General features: G+C 45.6%; 1 pseudogene; it reads right to left on the bottom strand.

Moving 5' to 3' along the window:
- Nucleotides 1–6,449: 6,449 nt before the first annotated feature.
- Nucleotides 6,450–11,185, bottom strand: LOC140896807 (olfactory receptor 6E1-like; annotated as a pseudogene).
- Between the last annotated feature and the right edge of the window lie 10,810 nt (nt 11,186–21,995).

Below are 21,995 nucleotides of genomic sequence, written 5' to 3'. Positions count from 1 at the left end.
GCAGAGCTTTGATAACTCACATCAGTCCAGGATATCACCTTAACACCATAAGCAAAATAAATTGTCCCTTTATATTTTTAGATGCTTAAAAATGACAGTTAGAATAATCCCTAAAAAGCCGTTCTAGTCAAAATGGCAGTGGTTGACAGTTGGTTTCAGAGAATGAGTTTGAGATATTTTAGTCTGTCTTTCTCAGAATGAAGACACCTGCAAGTTTCAAGAATGGAAGATGTGCGTCCTTTGAAAGACCCAGGGTGGCATTGTTGCTATATTGGAGTTCTGAGAAAGCAGACATTTGAATTAAGGTGGCTTGGGGGAAAGACATCAGATTTCTTTGACACCAACTGACAAGGGACAGGAATAAGTTTTCAACAGCTGTGCTTCTCATAGGAGGCCCTTACTGAGTCTTCCCTTGAAGAATTGTACCTTAATCAGAAGAAGACTTTGATCAAACAAGATTATTGTTTTAAAGTATTCATAACTAGAGCTGGGTGAATAATTGTTGGGTTTTCTGGTTTGGTGGTCAATATGAAATATCTGAGGGGGGGTGGGGAATTTCAGGTGAATCTGAAATGACAATTGTTTTTTTTATTTTTATTTTTTTTTTGGTCACTCTAACAAAATACTGAAACACTTCATTTCAGGTAACATTAAGCATTTTGTTTGACCCAAAACAAAACATTTTGTTTAACTTTGGTGTGTTTTTAGTTAAATCTAATTGAAAATATCAACATGAAACATTTTGAAATTTAAAGTTTTGGAATCCCCCCCTCCTCCCACCCACCTCAAAGCTATTGGCTGAATGCTGACTGAATTCACTAAATTTTGGTCAACCCAAAACTGAATTTCAGTGAATAATATTCACTCTGCTCTTGTCACAATCCATTTTTATTTTTTAATAAGAGCCCCAATGTTCAGTTAACAACACTTCAGTTTACAGTAGGTCAGGATAGTGCCCAATAACTTTAGATGTCACAGAATTTATCTTCCTTTCAGTTAAATGAATAAGACTTCAGATTGGGTTTAATGTTTATGTTCCTCTCCAGGGTCTAGGTATTGCATTTTTATTTTTATCTAGATTATTAGGTGGCCCAGTCACCATAATGTCTGAATAACAGTGGCAAAATATCATGAAAGTTTGAAATTGCAATTTAATTTTTCATTTCAATGTCAAAATTTGATAATGAAATTTCCTCCATATTTTTAACAAACTCTTACATATTCCTTGCAACCCAGATTATCCTCATTATACAGAGGAGGGATATTAAAAGATTACAGGGTAAGTGTTCACAGGTACACACAGCACTTAGAAATCTAACTTCCAGTGACTTTCAATAGGAACTGATGCATTTAAGTGCAGTTGAAGCTTTTGAAAATCTAGGCTGGGATTTCCATAGGCACTTTGGAAATACTTTAGATAGTTAGGCATCCAACGTGCCACTGAAATTCAATGGGATTTGAACACCAAATCTCTTGGGTCTTTTTGAAGATCACAGTCTAAGCAACTTGCCCAAGGTCACATGAGTAGGTGGAAGAGCTTAGACATAAAGCCACATTTTCCAAGTTCCAGGACAGTGCCTTCACCAGAAGACCAACCTTCATAGCTGGTGATGACTCTTTGCCTCCCCTTGAGGCCTGTTGGATGGGATTTTCAAAGTGGTCTAAGAGTTAAAGACCCAGGTCCCTTTGTCATTCAGTAGGAGTTTCTCTCTCTCTCTCTCTCTCTCTCTCTCTCTCGTATTTATATGCTCTTCATTATCGTAGTACCCAAACATTTCCATGGTCATTATACTTATCCTGAACAAAACCCCTAGGAGGTAAGGAAGTACTATTCTTACTATTTTATAGATGGGGCCTGAGGCACAGAAAGGCTCACAGTGAGATTTTGAAAGATATTTATGTACCTTGTGGGCATTACCAAAGCACCTAAGTAGATTTTTATGGATTTGTAGAGTTTAAGGCCAAAAGAGACCATGTACATCACAGGCTATTAACTTTCATGCAGCTAACTCCGTACTTGGGTTTGACTAAAGCACTTTCCAGAAAGCTCCAGTCTTGATATGAAGATGACAAGAGATGGAGAATCCACCACTTCTCTTGGTAGTTTATTTCAATGGTCAATCACCTCTCATTTTTACAGTTTGAGCCTAAATTTCTCATTTGAAGTTGTCCGGTTTCTGCTCCCAGCTGGGTTATCTACCTACAACCCACTGGAACTCAATGGGCCTTTGGTAACCTAAATCAAACGGGTTGTTTTTGCAAATCCCACTAGGCACCTAAACCTCTTAAATCTGTCCCATACACACCTGGCTCACAATTTTTAATGTTCATGCACAGCAGATTAGGAAAATAGGAGATAGGGCCAGAAGGGCACATCTACCTGGCCCATGTAGCTCACAAGCATGTCTCTTTCACGCGCAGAAGTTCCTCCAGTGAAATCATAGAATCATAGAATATCAGGGTTGGAAGGGACCCCAGAAGGTCATCTAGTCCAACCCCCTGCTCGAAGCAGGACCAATTCCCAGTTAAATCATCCCAGCCAGGGCTTTGTCAAGCCTGACCTTAAAAACCTCTAAGGAAGGAGATTCTACCACCTCCCTAGGTAACGCATTCCAGTGTTTTACCACCCTCTTAGTGAAAAAGTTTTTCCTAATATCCAATCTAAACCTCCCCCACTGCAACTTGAGACCATTATTCCTCGTTCTGTCATCTGCTACCATTGAGAACAGTCTAGAGCCATCCTCTTTGGAACCCCCTTTCAGGTAGTTGAAAGCAGCTATCAAATCCCCCCTCATTCTTCTCTTCTGCAGGCTAAACAATCCCAGCTCCCTCAGCCTCTCCTCATAACTCATGTGTTCTAGACCCCTAATCATTTTTGTTGCCCTTCGCTGGACCCTCTCCAATTTATCCACATCCTTCTTGTAGTGTGGGGCCCAAAACTGGACACATTACTCCAGATGAGGCCTCACCAATGTCGAATAGAGGGGAACGATCACGTCCCTCGATCTGCTCGCTATGCCCCTACTTATACATCCCAAAATGCCATTGGCCTTCTTGGCAACAAGGGCACACTGCTGACTCATATCCAGCTTCTCGTCCATGTCACCCCTAGGTCCTTTTCCGCAGAACTGCTGCCTAGCCATTCAGTCCCTAGTCTGTAGCGGTGCATTGGATTCTTCCATCCTAAGTGCAGGACCCTGCACTTATCCTTATTGAACCTCATCAGATTTCTTTTGGCCCAATCCTCCAATTTGTCTAGGTCCTTCTGTATCCTATCCCTCCCCTCCAGCGTATCTACCACTCCTCCCAGTTTAGTATCATCCGCAAATTTGCTGAGAGTGCAATCCACACCATCCTCCAGATCATTTATGAAGATATTGAACAAAACCGGCCCCAGGACCGACCCTTGGGGCACTCCACTTGATACCGGCTGCCAACTAGACATGGAGCCATTGATCACTACCCATTGAGCCCGACAATCTAGCCAGCTTTCTACCCACCTTATAGTGCATTCATCCAGCCCATACTTCCTTAACTTGCTGACAAGAATACTGTGGGAGACCGTGTCAAAAGCTTTGCTAAAGTCAAGAAACAATACATCCACTGCTTTCCCTTCATCCACAGAACCAGTAATCTCATCATAAAAGGCGATTAGATTAGTCAGGCATGACCTTCCCTTGGTGAATCCATGCTGGCTGTTCCTGATCACTTTCCTCTCATGCAAGTGCTTCAGGATTGATTCTTTGATATTACCTCCCCCACCTTGTCGCTGTCAGGATAGCCAGAGTTATCAGAATTAAACTATAAAGACAACAACAAATGGAAGGGGTACTAAATCACCTGCTTTGGGATTTGGAGCCAATCTCATTAGAGACAAAGTTGAGACCTATGTGGCGGCACAGTATCCCACATCTGCCTCCTCTGGGTTCCTTGCACCTCCCTTTAAAAATATATTCCTGCCTCTGTTGGAAGCAGGATTCTGGACTAGAGCCTGGATCTGATCCAGTTGGGCAATTGTTATATTTTTATGGCCTTTTAAAACCCATTTCAGTGTCTGTCTGCCTCAATATGTGGATCCTGGGACAGACTTTCAAAGGAGCTTAAGGGAGTTTGGTACTCCACTCATTTCAATGGGAATTTAGCACCTCGCTCCCTTTTAGAATCCTTTGGACATCTCAGCCTTTATCTTCACAATTTTACAAGGCATCCGGGCTCAGAGGAAAATGCATGCTGGTCCGCCCACTCTACTCGCCCGTCTCTGACAATGGAGGCTACTAACTGCCTCTGAGGAAGCTGCAATAAATTCCTTAGTGGATAATTATGGGATAATCTTTCCATGGCAAATTTTCTTCCTAACCTCTCTGACTTTGATTTTTATGTATGCCACGAAGGAACAGAATGTATACTCCTTCCAAATCGCTTGGTTTTTTTTAGATCTTGTAGCTTTCGTTATTCATTCAGAAGTCCAGTCCTGTCTTTGAAACTTTCTAAGATTATTTGCTGTTTTTCCCCCCAAGCTACATAGCAGGGGTTGAACAACCAGCTCTAATTAAAATATTGGGAAATGGGTGCCAAATCCATCAAACATCTTCAAAAATCTCAGGTTTAGGCCCTATGATATCTTGTGGCAATGAGTCCCACAGATGCATTGTATGTTGCATGGCTTCATGCATGTTTTATTAGTTTTACAGTCACTGCTTTTCAGTTTTATCAATGTCCCCTGGTTCTTCTATAATGGAACAAGGTGAACAGAGGCTACTGTCTTACCTTCTCTGAAGAAACTGAATCTATTGAGTTTACCAGAGAGATGTTTGGAAGGTGACTTGATCATTGTGTATTGTTGCTTACCCATGCCAAAGATACCTGATTGTGGTGGCTCTTCAATCTTGCTGGCAAAGGCATTAAAATATCTAGGGGCTGGAACTTGAAGTTAGACAAATTCAACATTGAAGTAAGATGTCGTTTCCTCGCAGTCAGTAAAATTAAATATTGAAACAGATTCCCAGGAAACAGCTTCCCAAGCTCCATAGCTTGGACCCCCTAGGTTCTTGGGGAGGGAATCTATGGCCTGTGTATAAAGAATGCCAATAGTTTAAGGTCAGAAGGGACCACTATCAATGGTTATCTATGAATATATTACCCATTTTTTAATCCATCATGTCCCCTCTTATTCAATATTTTCTATGGGTAAAGTTAAATTGGGAGTCCAGTTTGCACAAGCAGAAATGGGTGAGAAATTACCCCATGCCAAAAAGCACAGCTGTTCCTTTCAGATCTGATGGATTCTAGATTTCAGGTTTCAGTTTGTCTTAGCAGAGCTAAACTGGGAATGTGAAAGGAAGCAAGAAACTAAAAAACAATGAGTCAGCCACAGACAGCTGTGCGAGGAGAGAAGGTGGAGTAGGGGAGCTCAGGACCGTTGGTACAATAGTGTTCTTTAATTTAGTAGAAAAAAAGGAGTAAGAAGAAACAATGTCTGGGAGTGGAAGCTAGAAAAAAAAAATCATATGGGAAGTAAGGGATGGATAGATAGAGATGAGAATAACTAACTACAAGATACATCACTTGGAGTCTTTACATCGAGGTTGGATGTCCATTGTCAAATGCAGGCATTACTGCTGTTCGTTTTTACCACAGTGCTTAGAAGTTTAAAATATGATCAAAGCCCATTTGTACCAAGGGCTGTACAAGCCCATAGAGACCATTCCTGCCCCCAAAGAGCTTGCAGTCTTAGTAGACCAAGGGAAATTGGAAAGACTGGCACTGTGACATGTCTAAGGTCCAACAACAGCTCAGCTGAAGAGCTGGGAGCAGGACTCAGGACACCTGAACCCCAACTAAGTGTCCTAGCTGCTAGACTAGGAGACAGTCAGTGCGTTGTGTCATACAGGAGATCAGACTAGATCAGCAGTTCTCAAACTTCATTGCATCATGACCCCCTTCTGACAACAAAAAGTACTACATGACCCCAGGAGTGGGGACCGAAGACCGAGACTGCCAGAGCCCTGCTGCCCCAGGTGTGTGTGTGTGTGGGGGGGGGGGTGGGTGGCAAAGCTGAAGCCCAAGGGCTTCTACCCTGGGCGGGAGGCATGTAACCTTAGCCCTGAGTGGTGGGGCTTGGGCTTGGACTTCAGACTTGCTGTGGCCCAGGGCCAACATCAGCCTTGGCGACCCCATTAAAATGGGGTTGTGGCACACTTTGGGGTCCTGATCCAAAGTTTGAGAACCCCTGGATTAGATGATCATAATTGTTACCTGCATTGTCTTCAGCATGGGAGATCTGCATTAATTACCCCCATTGACTTTGCTTCCTGCAGGAAACATGCTTCATCTTATCTATTTAGCCCAGAATGCCATCACTAGCCAGTCCATAAAGATACACACAACATTAATAAAGTTAATGCAATAGTCCTTGAATATTCAGTAACATGCCCACTCACGCTCTAGGACTACTTTTGCCTTTGGAAGAGAGAGAGCTCGTTCCACACTTTGGCCTCCCTCAGGGCCTGCTTGACCATCTTGTTCCTGAGGGTGTAGATGAAGGAGTTGAGGGATGGTGTGAACACAGAGGTCAACAAGGCCACCACTTTGTTCTCCAAGGAGCTTTCTGAGTGGGCTGGACATGCATGGAGATGTGACTCCTGTAGACAGTGCTGGCCATGGTGATGTGATTGGTGCAGGTGGAGAAGGCCTTTTGCCTGTCTTGAGCACTGATGACAATATGCACATAAGAGACCATGGTGACCGCCACGGAGCTGAGAATGAGCAGAGATGTCATGATGAAGTTCACCAGCTCCAGGTTGCTGGTATCCATGCAAGCCAGCTTCACCAGTGGTGTGCTGTCACAGAAAAAAATGGTTCACCACATTTGGCCACAGAATGGCAATTGGTATAAGATGTTTGGGGAGAAAATGGACAAAAATGACCAAATCCAAGCAACCAAGACCAGATGTAGGCAGAAATGGTTGCTCATGACCATGTATCTCAGCGGGTTTCAGATAGCAGTGTAGTGGTCAAACGCCATGACAGCAAAGAGAAATTTGGTCACACCCAGGAAGAAATCGACGAAGCCTTGTGCCGTGCAGCCAGTGAAGGACACTTTCTCTGGGACAGCAAGTCAGCCAGGAGCTTGGGCACTTTAACAGGTGAACCAGATCTCCATGAAGGAGAAGTTGCACAGATAGAAGTACATGGGGGTGTGGAGCTGGTGGTCTGCCACAGGGATGGTGGTGGTGACCAGGTTGCCCAAGAGGGTGCCCAGGTAAAACATGAGGAAGAGGATGATCTGTTTGCCAGCTGTGGGGGAAGCCTTTCAAGATGAACTCTGCAACTGTGCTCCAGTTATCCATGTGAGCCACTTGCTGCTGCAGTTTAATCTGAAGAAATTGCAAATACAGTGCAACTATATATATATATATATATATATATATATATATATATATCAGTACCATATCGTACTAGGCACTGACCATACACTGAACAATAGACTCTCCTTGCCCCAGAGCTTGTCTAAAGACACAAAGGAAGAGGAGAAAAGGTGGGTTGGGTGTGACGTTATCTGATTAAAATATGACCATGTAGATCATTGTTCTTACAGCTGTTATATAATTGCAATAAATCTTATACAAAGTATGTCAAGTAAGGTGTCTATGGAAAAGTTATGATTTGCTGGTTATGATTATGCTATCTGGATGCATGTATCACTAAATGGACTTTCCTGTGAATGTTCCATCTGGGGCAGAGGCAATGGCTTCTGCTGTGACTAAGCGAAATCATGCATGGACATGTGACTTGCCCATGTGACACCAAATGCCATCTTGTTCCCTGTAATTTTCCACAGTGAGAACAATGGGATTCTCTCCACATGGTAGAAGATATAAAAGACCATGGAAATGCCTCCATTTTGACTCTTTCCTGCTCAAACCTCTGTACTGTGAACTTACACTAATGGGAGCATTCTAACCAAGGGACTGAGGACCTTCTAATGATTTGGAAGCAGCCAGAGACTTGCCTTAAGCCAGCAGTTTATTCCATCACTGCTACAAGCCTGAACCAAGAACTTTGCTATTACTGGATGTAACTGATTCCTTTAACCAATTTTAATTTTCACCTTTCTTTCTTGTTATGAATACACCTTTAGATTTTAGATACTAAGTGATTGGCATCATTGTGATTTTGGGGTAAGATCTAAGTTATATATTGACCTGGGTGTGTGGCTGGTCCTTTGCGACCAGAAGAACCTTTTTGCTTGATGAGACTGATTGTAAAGAACCATTCATCTTTAATCCAGTGTTTTGGGCGTGATACAAGGACTGGAATGCCTAGAGAGACTGCTTTTATGACTTCGTTAGCCAGTGTGGTGAAACAGTTTATTTTTGTTTCTGGTTTGGTATACCTTATGGGAGAATAACCACCAGTTTGGGGTGTATCTGCCCTATTTCTCAGCAGTTTGTCCCGAATTTGGTATTCTCAGTTGTGACCCATGGAGACATGGTGACATGGGGTAATATCTTTTATTGGACCAACATCTCTTGGTGAAAGAGATAAGCTTTCGAGCTTACACAGGGCTCGTCTTCTTAGGGTACTTCTACACAGCAAAAACTCCCCATAGCAGTGAGTCTGAGGCCAGGTCACTTACTTTTGGGGCTTGTCCTGCAGGGCTGAAAATAGCAGTCTAGTCATTCAGGCTTGGGCTGGAATCGAGGCTCTGAAACCCGGCAAATGGGGAGGGTCTTGGAACCTGGGCACCAGCCTGAGTTTGAATGTCACTGTGGGGCTAAAATTAGCCACCTGTTAAGCCCTGCAAGCCCAAGTCAGTTCACCCTGGCTCTGAGACTCACTGCCTTGGTTTATTTTTGTTTGGGTATGTCTACACCAAAAAACAGAGTGTCCCAGCTAAATACCAGGTGCAGCAGATTGTTTAGCATAAGGAGTTAACACATGTTACAAGAGACCAGTCAAGGTGACGCAAACAGTTAACACCACTGCAGTTGTAGGAGAAAAAGGGGTTAGTGGGTTACAGATTGGATTTATGGCTCATTACGGCAGCATCTTTACCAAGTCCATGATTTTTAGTGTCAAGCAAAGTTATGGATTAAGCTCCCAGGCTCGTGTTGTGCAGGGTTTCTTTGAGGACGAGGACTGAGAGGAGTGATTTGTGGGAAAACTGTTTTTCCCAGGGCGATGTGATATTTTTAATCTATCACTTTTCTGTGCAAATTCATTAGAGAACGTAGTGACTGTCTCCTTTCACCCTCATAGCTCTTGCTGGGGGCATTTAGTTCACTGGATGAAGTACACCACATGTTGTGATAGGCATGTGAAGGCCCTTGAAAGGTGCGTTACGGGAGGATATTGACCATCGTTACAGCAGAAAGATGTCTGCAGGTTTTGCCTCTGTTATGGCAGGGTCATAAGAAAGAGAGCAGGTTATTGGAGGCTGTATTTTATTCAACTATTTGGGGATATAATCAGGATGTTGGTGAAAAGATGCTGAACAAAAAACTTAAGACCTATGTTCAGAGAGGCATCAGACATTCTGTGCACCAGTTAATCCAATTTAAGTGATGTATATTATACCGTATAGCCACTAGGGGGCAGAGGGTGAGAAATATACACCTGCAATATCCACTAGGGGGTTATACATATAATAGACATTAGGGAGAAGCAGGGGCTCAGGAATGGATATCTGCTCTCACAAGGCTCTGTGGCGTCTTGTCCAGACATATCTTGTTAATGGAGGAACAAGGAACAGTTTATCAAAATGCCAAGGAAATACATCATGTGTTTGGTATACGATTGTACACTCCGAGAATGGAAGGGTTTTTAGATATAACAAACCATGCTAAGTAGGAAGGGCTTTATTCACCACTGTGTTATTGCAGTGCATTTTGGTTTAACTCCATTGAAATCAAAAGGCTTAAACGAGCATGGAACTGGAGAACCAGAGCTATGAATCAAGGCCAAGAGCTGGAACGAAACGTCATTATTAAAGAAAAAACTTTGCATTGGAACGTAAGATCATGTGACCCGTCTGAAGGTGGGTAGAGGAACCCGCCTTTTATTTATTTGGGAGAGATGCAACCAACTTTGCACCTCCAGCTTTATTTAAAATGAATTTAGGACCTTGGATTCGGTTTGACTTTTATCTGCATGGGATCATATACAGATAGAGACACAAGACTTGATCGGCAGCCATGTGCAGATAAAATACGTTCACATTTTTTTCCTTTGACTTACTGTGTAAATGTGTGGCTTTACATGGCAATGGCTGAGATCCAGTATTATGCCTCAATTGCTTTCTACCACACCGGTGATGGAAAAGCAGCCATCAACGTGGTTTTAACTGGGTGGTTTAAAAATCGCAAGGACTTTGGAAAAAATCTCCAAAAGTTTGGAAGGGATTTAATCCCTCATCAACCATTCTCTAATTGTTGCAAACTAGCAGGGAATTTTATTTTCTTAAAACGTATCTGCTCATGGTTAGAGACAGGATACTGGATCAGATGGACCAGTTGTCTTCTCCAGTTTGGTGCTTCCTACATTCACAGCTGCTTTGCATTCCCCAATATGCTCTTCCAGAAATCAATGTCTTTAGTAGGTTGCAGCATGGCAGCCGTTACTTCCACTCAGACACCATCAGAAGAAGCTGTCATAGAAGGGTCTATCCTGCTAGAACGTGGAGTCTGGTCTGGATAGAAGTGATCTTGACTTGTACTGGTTCTGGAAGGAGAAGTCTGGTGTCAATATGAGCATGCAGAACCGGCTACAATACTTCCATCTCCCATGATTTCCGAGGACAGGGTCACACCTGCCACATAGTGGTTCCACAGGCAGGTTAAAGTTAGACGAACTGACACCATTTACTACTGCACCTGACCGAGGCTCTGATCCCTAGGCCATTTCCTCTATTAGGATAAGCTCAGGGCCGGGGTTCTCAGACTTCGCTCCAGTGTGGAACAAATGTGAAAAGAGTGATTGTGTTCAGAACAGCACCCTTCCTATTTGCTCGGCCACATACGCACCTCAGTGCCTGTTCCCTGCCTCCTCACCCTCACGTACCATAACCCCCGGTGCCGGCTGCACTGACTGCAAGCCCTGGCTTCCCGGGAAATGCCAAGAGCTGTGTGTCACCTGATAACTTCTGCAAACTGCCTCGGACCAATTCCACGATTTCAGGGTGCATCCTAAGCCTCAATGCACAGCACCCTTCTGAGCTGGGTGAAACCCCGAAAACCCGGATTGCCATTAAAACCAGCCAGACAGAGAGTGCCCGTTTGGCTCTGCAGGCCGAGAAAGCTCTCTGACGCCCTCTGCTGCCCTCAGATCTCGCTGGCAGCAGCTTCCTCGAGGGTTGCACGCTTTCATTACTCATGTAGGGCTAGCTGTATGCTCTTCCCTCAGGCCCTCACCCCAACTCCAGCCAACTCTCCCCAGCCAGGCCTGTTTTTTAACTGGGAGAAAGTGGAGTAGCACACAGAGCATGGCAATGGCAAGAGCAACAAAGCGTGCGGCCCCCTGGTTACTGACATGGCAAAACTTCAGCTGCTGTTTTTGCTGACTCCCTTTTCAGGGCAGAATCATAGCTTTATGGCTGAGATTTTCAAAGCTGGGCAGCCTACTTACATTCAAAGGTGTTTTGTACAGTACTTAGCACAAGGGAGTGCTGGTCCATGATGAGGGCTCGGCGCACTATGGCCTAAGGGATACTACACTTGACTGGGATTTAGGAAAGGCAGGTTCAATTCCTGTCTCAGTCACAGTTAACTCATATAGGTCCCCTTATGGGAGTTAGGTACCTAAATCTTTCCCAAGTCTCTCAAATGTGGTTGTAGCAGGAATGAAATGTGCATTTCTTACCCTCTGTCACTCACCTTGGCATAAATAAAGAATAAAGCCATTTGGATCAATAGAGTTGTAACAAGGAAATCACTATGAAATTCATTAGAGGAAGAATCCCATGGCTTTAGAATCATAGAATAATAGAGGATTAGTGTTAGAAGAGACCTTAGGAGGTCATCTAATCCAACCCCCTGCTCAAAGCAGGACCAATCCCCAACTAAATCATCCCAGCCAGGGCTTTGTCAAGCCTGACCTTAAAAACTTCTAAGAAAGGAGATTCCACTGCCTCCCTAGGTAACGCATTCCAGTGCTTCACAACCCTCCTAGTGAAATAGTTTTTCCTGACATCCAACCTAGACCTCTCCCACTGCAACTTGAGACCATTACTCCTTGTCCTGACATCTGCCACCACTGAGAACAGCCGATCTCCATCCTCTTTGGAACCCCCCCTTCAGGTGCTATCTAATCCCCCCTTGCTCTTCTCTTCTACAGACTAAATAAGCCCAGTTCCCTCAGCCTCTCCTCATAAGTCATGTGTCCCAGCCCCCTAATCATTTTCGTTGCCCTTCACTGGACTCTCTCCAATTTTTCCACATCCCTTCTGCAGTAGGGGGACCAAAACTGGACACAATATTCCAGATGTGGCCTCACCAGTGCAAAATAGAGAATAATCACTTCCCTCGATCTGCTGGCAATGCTCCTGCTAGTACAGCCCAATATGTCATTAGCCTCCTTGGCAACAAGGGCACACTGCTGACTCATATCCAGCTTCTCATCCTCTGTAATCCCCAGGTCCTTTTCTGCAGAACTAATGCTTAGCCAGTCAGTCCCCTAAAAAGCTTGAGGCGAAAGCTTAGAAGAAAGCTTGGGATTAAATCCTCTCACTATCACTAACAAGCATAACAAGCATGGCAATGACAGGCCTGTAAGTCTAACTTCAGTACCAGGCAAACTGGTTGAAACTAAGTAAAGAACAATATTGTCAGACATATAGATGAACATAATTTGTTGGGGAAAAGTCAACATGGTTTTTGTAAAGGGAAATCATGCCTCACAAATCTACTAGAATTCTCTGAGGGGGTTAATGAGCATATGGAAAAGGGGGATCCGGTGGATATAGTGTACTTAGATTTTCAGAAAGCCTTTGACAAGGTCCTTCACCAAAGGCTATTAAGCAAAGTAAGCTGTCATGGGATAAGAGGGAAGGTCCTCTCGTGTATTGGTAACTGGTTAAAAGATAGGAAACACAGGGTAGGAATAAATGATCAGTTTTCAGAATGGAGAGAGGTAAATAGTGGTGTTCCCCAGGGGTCTGTACTGGGCCCAGTCCTATTCAACATATTCATAAATGATCTGGAAAAAAGGGATAAACAGTGAGGTGGCAACATTTGCAGATAATACAAAAATACTCAAGATAGTTAAGTCCCAGGCAGACTGCAAAGAGCTACAAAAGGTTCTCTGAAAACTGGGTGACTGGCAAATGCAAAGTAATGTACATTGGAAAACATAATCCCAACTATATGTATAAAATGATGGGATATAAATCAGCTGTTACCACTCAAGAAAGAGATCTTGGAGTCATTGTGGATAGTTCTCTGAAAACATCCACTCAGTGTGCAGCGGCAGCCAAAAAAATGAACAGAATGTTGGGAATCATCAAAAAAGGGATCGATAATAAGAAAGAAAATATCATGTTGCCTCTATATCAATCCATGGTACGCCCACAGCTTGAATACCATGTGCAGATATGGTCGCCCCTTCTCAAAAAAGATATATTGGACTTGGAAAAGGGTCAGAAAAGGGCAACAAAAATGATTAGGGGAATGAAGCGTCTGCCATATGAGGAGAAATTAATAAGACTGGGACTTTTCATCTTGGAAAAAAAGATGACCAAGGGGGGATATGACAGAGGTCTATACAATCATGACTGGTGTGGAGAAAGTAGATAAGGAAGTGTTATTTACTCCTTCTCATAACACAAGAGCCAGGGGTCACTAAATGAAATTAATAGGCATTAGGTTTAAAACAAAAAAAAAGGAAGTATTTTTTTCACACAACGTGCAATCAACCTGTGCAGTCCCTGGAAAAATCCTGGAGCAGGTCCTCAAGGAATCAATTTTGAAGCACTTCGAGGATAGGAAAGTAATCAGGGACAGTCAGTATGGATTCACCAAGGGCAAGTCATGCCCGACCAACCTAATTGCCTTCTATGATGAGATAAATGGCTCTGTGGATGAGGGGAAAGCAGTGGACGTGTTATTCCTTGACTTTAGCAAAGCTTTTGACACTGTCTCCCAAAGTATTCTTGCCAGCAAGTTAAAGAAGTATGGGCTGGATGAATGGACTATAAGGTGGACAGAAAGCTGGCTAGATCATCGGGCTTAACGGGTAGTGATCAATGGCTCCATGTCTAGTTCGCAGCCGGTATCAAGCGGAGTACCCCAAGGGTCGGACCTGGGGCCGGTTTTGTTCAATATCTTCATTAATGAACTGGAGGATGGTGTGGATGGCACCCTCAGCAAGTTTGAAGATGACACTAAACTGGGAGGAGTGGTAGATATGCTGGAGGATAGGGATAGGATACAGAGGGACCCAGACAAATTGGAGGATTGGGCCAAAAGAAATCTGAGGATGTTCAACAAGGACAAGTGCAGAGTCCTGCACTTAGGACAGAAGAATCCCATGCACTGCTACAGACTAGGGACCGAATGGCTCGGCAGCAGTTCTGCAGAAAAGGACCTAGGGGTTACAGTGGACGAGAAGCTGCATATGAGTCAACAGTGTGTCCTTGTTGCCAAGGAGGCCAATGGCATTTTGGGATGTATATCTAGGAGCACTGCCAGCAGATCGAGGGACGTGATCGTTCCCCTCTATTCGACATTGGTGAAGCCTCATCTGGAGTGCTGTGTCCAGTTTTGGGCCCCACACTACAAGAATGATGTGGAAAAGTTGGAAAGAGTCCAGCGGAGGGCAACAAAAATGATTAGGGGGCTGGAGCACATGATTTATGAGGAGAGGCTGAGGCGACTGGGATTATTTAGTCTGCAGAAGAGAAGAATGAGGGGGGATTTGATAGCTGCTTTCAACTACCTGAGAGGCGGTTCCAGAGAGGATGGCTCTGGACTGTTCTCAGTGGTAGAAGATGACAGAACAAGGAGTAATGGTCTCAAGTTGCAGTGGGGGAGGTTTAGGTTGGATATTAGGAATAATTTTTTCACTGAGAGGGTGGTGAAGCACTGGAATGGGTTCCCTAGGAAGGTGGTGGAATCTCCTTCCTTTGAGGTTTTTAAGGTGAGGCTTGACAAAGCCCTGGCTAGGATGATTTAGTTGGGGATTGGTCTTGCTTTGAGCAGGGGGTTGGACTAGATGACCTCCTGAGGTCCCTTCCAACCCTGATATTCTATGATTCTATGTGGAACTCCTTGACAGAGGATATTGTGAAGACCAAGACTATAACAGGGTTCAAAAAAGAACTAGATACATTCATGGAGGATAGGTCCACCCATGGCTATTAGCCATGATGGGCAGGGATGGTGTCCCTAGCCTCTGTTTGCAAGAAGCTGGGAATGGGCAACAGGGGACGGATCACTTGACGGCTCCCTGTTCTGTTCATTCCTTCTGGGGCACCTGGCATTGGCCACTGTCGGAAAGGACACTGGGCTAGATGGACCTTTGGTCTGACCCAGTCTGGCTGTTCTTATGGTCTTATGTGCTAAGCTGATTGCAGTACCTGAAATAGGGTGCATCAAAGAAAACAACTTCTAGTGGCAGCGTCAAGTGATTAAAAACATACGTATGGAATCCTTAGCTTCTGCAACTCCCAGACATTGCATTTTCCCTCGGGACCGATGGCTCCAGGTTCTCTAGCATTTGTTTAGACAGATTAGATGTTGCAGAAGGAGAATAACAATTAACTGGCAGAAAGAGAGACTTTCAGACACTTAACATACATTTCCAAGGCCCTTGGAATATAATAATAGATAGGAAGTCTTCCTTTTAAAGTGTGACACAAATTATTTGCTAGGCTAGGTTATCAAATTGTGGAGTGAGGGTGGCTCACTTGTGGTGTGAAGTATGCTTTCCACTACTTAGCCACGGTCCAGTTCTGTTCATTTCTGCGCTATAAAGTATAAGGTGGTAGGACATTTTTTTTGCTGGATCCTTTAAGCTAAAGGCAAATGTGATTCACTTTCTCCTGGAGTTTCTGTGTGTGTGAATTTGACTCCTAATTCCCATAGACTCCTTTGAAAACCCCAGACAGAGTTGTCTTATGGGAAGGTTCTTCCATAATCAGAGGTCGCCTTGTAACTTCAGTAACAGATGCCTCACCAAGAACACTTTCAGAGATAGGAGATAGGAATGGATGGGCATCTTATCTGCTCTGGCAATTGCCATGGTCTTCTGGAGACTAAATTAGCCTATTGTAGTCTATTCTATTTTAGACAAGAATATACTCCACTAACAAAGCAGATGTTAGGATATAGATATTCAGGCCTGTCTGTAAAGGCCTAGACTCTAAGAATTTAGACGAATTCTTATCACTTGGCTAGTTCTAGAGGTATAAAAGAAAGAATCAAAATCACTGTCTGCCGGTGTAAGGGCCTTTTCTTACTGTGACAGTCTGAGGCCCTGTTCTTAGGCTAAGGCCTCTGGCTAAGCAGCAGAGGCAGCCATAAGCTGGGAAGCGACCGGTCACATCTTCATATCCCAAACTAGTCACATTGAAAGAAGGTGATATTGGGCTGTTAGGATACAATCCTGTCCTGATAGTGCCTATCGCCTCCAGAGAAAGGGAAGTGCCTAGAAGATTTAAAAGGAAACTTAGTCTGATAGCATCCTGTCTAGCAAGAACTCACTTACCCATAGCTGGGATGTGAAATCCCTACTTCTGTATTGTTCTATCAGTGTAGTCTCCATTTCCCTATTGTTTGTCTGTATAATCTCTGTCTGGTTCTGGGATTGTTTCTGTCTTCTGTGTAATGAATTTTGCTGAGTGTAAACTAATGAAGGTGGTGGGATATAATTGGTTAAATAATCATGTTACAATATGTTAGGATTGGTTAGTTAAATTTCAGGAAAATGATTGGTTAAGGTATAGCTTAGCAGAACTCAAGTTTTACTGTATAGTCTGCAGTCAATCAGGAAATTTGGGGGGGAATGGGAACAGGGAATGGAGGTGGGGAAATTGGAATCATGTTTTCTAAGGTGGGGAATGGGAACAGGGACACAGGTAAGGCTCTGTGGTGTCAGAGCTGGGAAGGGGGACACTAAGGAAGGAAACTGGAATCATGCTTGCTGAAAGTTCACCCCAATAAACATCAAATTGTTTGCACCTTTGGACTTTGGGTTTTGTTGCTCTCTGTTCATGCGAGAAGGACCAGGGAAGTGAGCGGGTGAAGGAATAAGCCCCTAACAGCGGAGAAGCCTTCTGAGACAACAATTAACCTCCTTCCTTCTTTTAGTTTTGCAGTTCTGGGCTTGAGAGTGACTGGGCATGTCTGTGTCCAATTGCACAAGGGTGACTGAATTCATACTCCTCGGATTCCCAAGCACCTAAATCTCCCTTGCTGCAGATTAAGCCCATGATCACTTGTCCTTCCCTTGGTGGACCTGGAGAAAGAGTTGTTGCTCTCCTCTGGACTCCCTCCAGTTTATCCACACGTCTCTCTTTTAAAGTGTGGTACCCGGCACTGGACACACTACTCCAATTGAGGCGTCCTCTTTATGAAGTAGACAGGGACAATTACCTCCTGTCTTACATATGACACTCCTGTGAACACACCCCAGAATGGAATTTGCCTTGTTCGCAAGAGCATCCCATTTGGATTCATAGTCATGGGAAGTGACCATCTTTTTCTCTTGTGTCTGTACAGCACCTGGCACGGTGGGATCCTGGTCCACAAATGGGACCAGAATAACTAATAGGAATGGGGTTTCCAAAGGTGCTTGAAAAAGTTAAGACTGAAGGAAATGACCTGGAGAACTTTGATATGCAGCCATGTGAAGTGATGTATTTAGGAACATACACATTGCCACACTGGGTCAGGCTTGTCCATGTAGTTCAGTCTCATGCCTTCAACAGAGTCACTATCAGTGATTCAGGAGCAGATGCAACACACTGTGCATCAAGCAGTTAGAGGAGCCCTCCTTGAGCTTCTTCCCTTGCGACATTTTAAAATATTTTTTGCACTAATTTCCTACACTGTGGTACAGGGCGCATGTCAAATGCTGTAGAAACGAATGCTAACATTTGCAGACAATGCTAAAATATCTGTCCTGTGTTAATGTTGTCTGTAGCCGTCCGTTATCTCTCATCTCCTGGACAGATGTCTCAAATTCAGAAGAAAATAGCCGCCAAGGTTTAAAAAGGAATCTGGTTGTGGAGGCTGACGAACGGGAACGCAGAATGACTTAAAGGGTGCACTGTGCAAGGGCTATGTGGTGGCAGAACAGGTCAGCAGGGTTTAATGAGGCCCTTCTCTCTCTGACCACTAGCTAAAAGAAAAGGAGTACTTGTGGCACCTTACAGACTAACCAATTTATTTGAGCATAAGCTTTCGTGAGCTACAGCTCACTTCATCGGATGCATCCAATGAAGTTCTCGCTGATCATTTTCCACCCAGCTCTAGCTCTGAAGTGTCCAGGAGGATAGGCATCGTGTAGGTAACGGGAGACTGAGCTAGCATTCTGATCCACTCTGGCAATTCCTATGTTCTTATATCATGTAATTCGACTGGAACAATTTACCAAGGGCAGTGGTGGATTCTCAATCACTGGCAATTTAAAAATCAAGGTTGGGTTTTGTTTAAAGATATGCTCCAGTTCAAAAGGAATTATTTGGGGGCAGTTCTGTGGCCTGTATAATACAGGAATTCAGACCAGACGATCACTGTCCTTCTGGCTTTGGAATCTTATTCTATTCAGGTTTTGATAGAGGCCTCACCATTAGAATATCAAAGTGCTTTCCACACATGCACTGAATAGCATCGCCCACAAGAGGCTTATTTTCGCTCTCTCTCCTCCACAGTGAAAAATTGCATCGGGATGCTATGTAAATGCAAATTAATTTGCCTGCCATTGATTATTTAAAAATGCCATGGATCACCTTGGGGGAGAGCTGACCAAGTATACGTGACTTGTCCTAGCTTAGCTCCTTCGGCAGGCATGATGCTGTTACGCTGTGTTTGCATTCTCGTGTGGTGCTCCTTGCCAGGTAAGGAGCAGTGGCCAGCACTGGGTACAGTGTGGGTTTTTTTTAGTACCTTGACTGAATTGAGGAGCATCCCCTGAAGAACTGAGCGCTGAGACTTGTCAGAGAGCTGGACTGGGAAGCCCCCATTGGGTTATCCCCTTTATAATTTTCTGGTCTTTGTTTAACAGGCTCCGTGGCTGCCATAAGTTTGACCCAGCCGAGTTCTGCACTTGCTAAGCCAGGCAGCTCCGTCACTCTGGACTGTGTCGCCTCTGGGTACAATATCAATGACCATCACATGCACTGGACCCGCCAGACCCAGGGAAAAGGCCTGGTGTGGATAGCCGCCTTCAAAACAGGGGACACCACTTACATTTCTAATGACTTCAAAGGCCGCGTCACCCCCTCCACCAGCGGGTCCACTGCCAGGCTAAGGATAGACCGGCTCACAGCTGCAGACACGGCTACTTACTACTGTGCCAGACACAGTGATCGCCGCCTAACTTCCTCTCTTACAATATCCCCCTGGAACTGGCCTCAGTCTCACTGGGCACATCCCTCTCTGCAGGGAATTCACCCCCGGGGCGGAAGGTGCAGCAAAAGGTCCGTGCGCCACTGGATTCCAAATACATCATCCGTGGTGCCTGGCCGCCCTGCTGCTTTGCCACAGGGCTTTGTTTCAGGCTCAGGGACGGCAATTTTCACCTCCAATTTTTCCAACTGGTGCAAGCCTGGAGGCAGTGTGACCTCCTGGCTGAGTTGTTGCCTGGCAAATCAGGACACTTGGTTTCTGTTCCAGGCTTGTCCACTGAGACAGAGTGTGCCCTTGATTTCAGCTGCCTCGGTTTCCTTTCTCTGTCCTGTTTGTTTTGACTCCTCGAAGGCAGGACTGTCTGTTTGTACACACACAGAGGACTAGAGGCAGATTAAGGCTTCCTGGGGCCCTGGGCCAGAACCAGTGGGAGGCCCCTCACCACATCCCCTTCTGCCCCAGTTCCGCCTCTTCTGCCCACTGCCCCCCCACAGCCCCCCTCATTCTGTCCCTCACCCCTGTTCCACCCAGGGTCCCCCCATTCCACCCACCCCCCTGCAGCCCCGCAACCCCTTTTGATCCTTCTCCCCCCGCCCCCCCACCCCCACCGCACTGCGGCACCAAGACCAGAGAAGCTCTGTCCCCACACTACAGCCCCAGGGTGCAATGGGGGGTGAAAGCTCCCCCAGTCCCAGGGCCCCAGTGGGGTCTGGATGCTGGGGCTTCCCCTGCTTCTGCAGGGGACCAGGGTTGGGGTGCTGGTGCTTCTCCTGCCTCCCGGGGACCAGGGTCGGGGCGCAGGGGTCTGCCCCCCTGCCTGGCAGCTGGGACTCTGGGCTTCTGCTGCCAGGGCCCCCCGGTTGGCTGGGCCCCTGGGCACGGGCCCCGTCGGCCCTGTGGCTAATCAGCACTGTGTGTGTAGCCTCTGGCTCCGGAGAGCACAGACTTGTGTTGCAGCCTCCAACTGTTGCTGAGACCCAAATAATAATGACCCTGGGGGTTAATTGTCGACCATTATGCGCATCGAGCCTGGCCTCCTGCCGCCAGCCCAGTGATCCGAGGAGGGTGGCGGGTGGCGAGGCCTGTAGACCGGCACAAGGAGATGTTTAAAGCCGTGCAGGGCTAGGCACGAGCTCTCAGCCTTGCTGGCCACTTTGCCCACCGCTGCAGGAGGTTCAGCGGTTGGGCTGACCCACAGTTGCACGCGGAGCCCACTGAAGGCCGAAGCGCCCGCAGCCCAGTGCCGGTGCTGGCTTGCCAACGCCGCCGCAGCCTGGAGCAGAAACCGGCTGCTCCCGCGAAGCCTGTGGACCAGGAGTGGCTAGCGAGCCAGCCAGCCCTGGTTTGAATACAGAGCCTGTCTTCTCCTAGACCAGCTCTCTCCCAGGGATAAGGCGTCTGGTCTTCCCTGACAACGGACTGCTCTTTGACCTGTCCAACTGGGATGGCCCTAGCAGGAGAGAAACTCCTGCCCTTGTAGCTCTCTGGTTCATTGGAACTCACAAGCCTTCCCCCAAGCCATGGGGCAGCCTTAGGGAATTCCCTAGAGCACTCAAGTCAAAGCACCTGGAGGATAGGCATCGATTTTGAGGCCAGGAAAAACCATTCACAATATCTGTAGTCTGACCTCTTTCATAACACACTTCAGAGAACCTAACCCAGTAATTTCTGCACCAAGGCCATGTGCTCTCTTAGAACGACAGGGTATCTTTCAAGCTATGGCATGTGCGTCTGATATTGGTAACGCGGCTAGACTAGGAGTGAGGAATTTGGGGTTCAATCCCCATTCTACCCCCATTGTGCAAGAGCCAAGAACGAGTAACGTACGGCCCTTCTGTACAATGGCTGCTGCATGGCACGAGACAGGGAGACGATAGGGTGTAATGCCTCACATGCTTTCAGCCCAGGGGTAGGACTGGCCAGCCCGAGGCTGTTCTCTACAATGGCCACTCGTGATTCATTAGCAGGCGCAGAGGAATGAGACAGAAACAGCAACATCCATGAATGAGCACATGATGGCAGCCGAGCTCTGTGTGTCTTTTAGTGGCTGTTCTCATTTTCCTCCGCAGCTGCGGTCATGTCTGAAAACCACACGGACTTTCGATTTCAGAGAAAGACACAGCTGAAGGCCTGTCTTCCCCCATTTCCTGCCTGTTTCCTCACGGAGTGTCAGAGGGGGAGAGGTTTTTGCAGGCACTATGCTGTCTTTGTGCTGAAAACAATTTTGGGACTGGAGAGTTTGAATGAAAACCCCTCCAAAATAGAAGTCGAGGGCATTGCACAGCTTTGAAGAGTCTGGCTCAGCATGGGGACCCCTTTCCTCGCTTGTCACCAAGGTTAAAAGGGAAATTCTTGTTCCAGAGGAATCGAAGGGGAAAGTTAAGGGAGCAGATCCTCACTCGGAGTAAACGGGTGTAGTGCCGTTGACTT

Source organism: Lepidochelys kempii, chromosome 13 (genome assembly GCF_965140265.1).
Source record: "Lepidochelys kempii isolate rLepKem1 chromosome 13, rLepKem1.hap2, whole genome shotgun sequence".
Classification (NCBI taxonomy): Eukaryota; Metazoa; Chordata; order Testudines; family Cheloniidae; genus Lepidochelys; species Lepidochelys kempii.
This window is presented reverse-complemented; position numbering and strand designations above follow the sequence as displayed.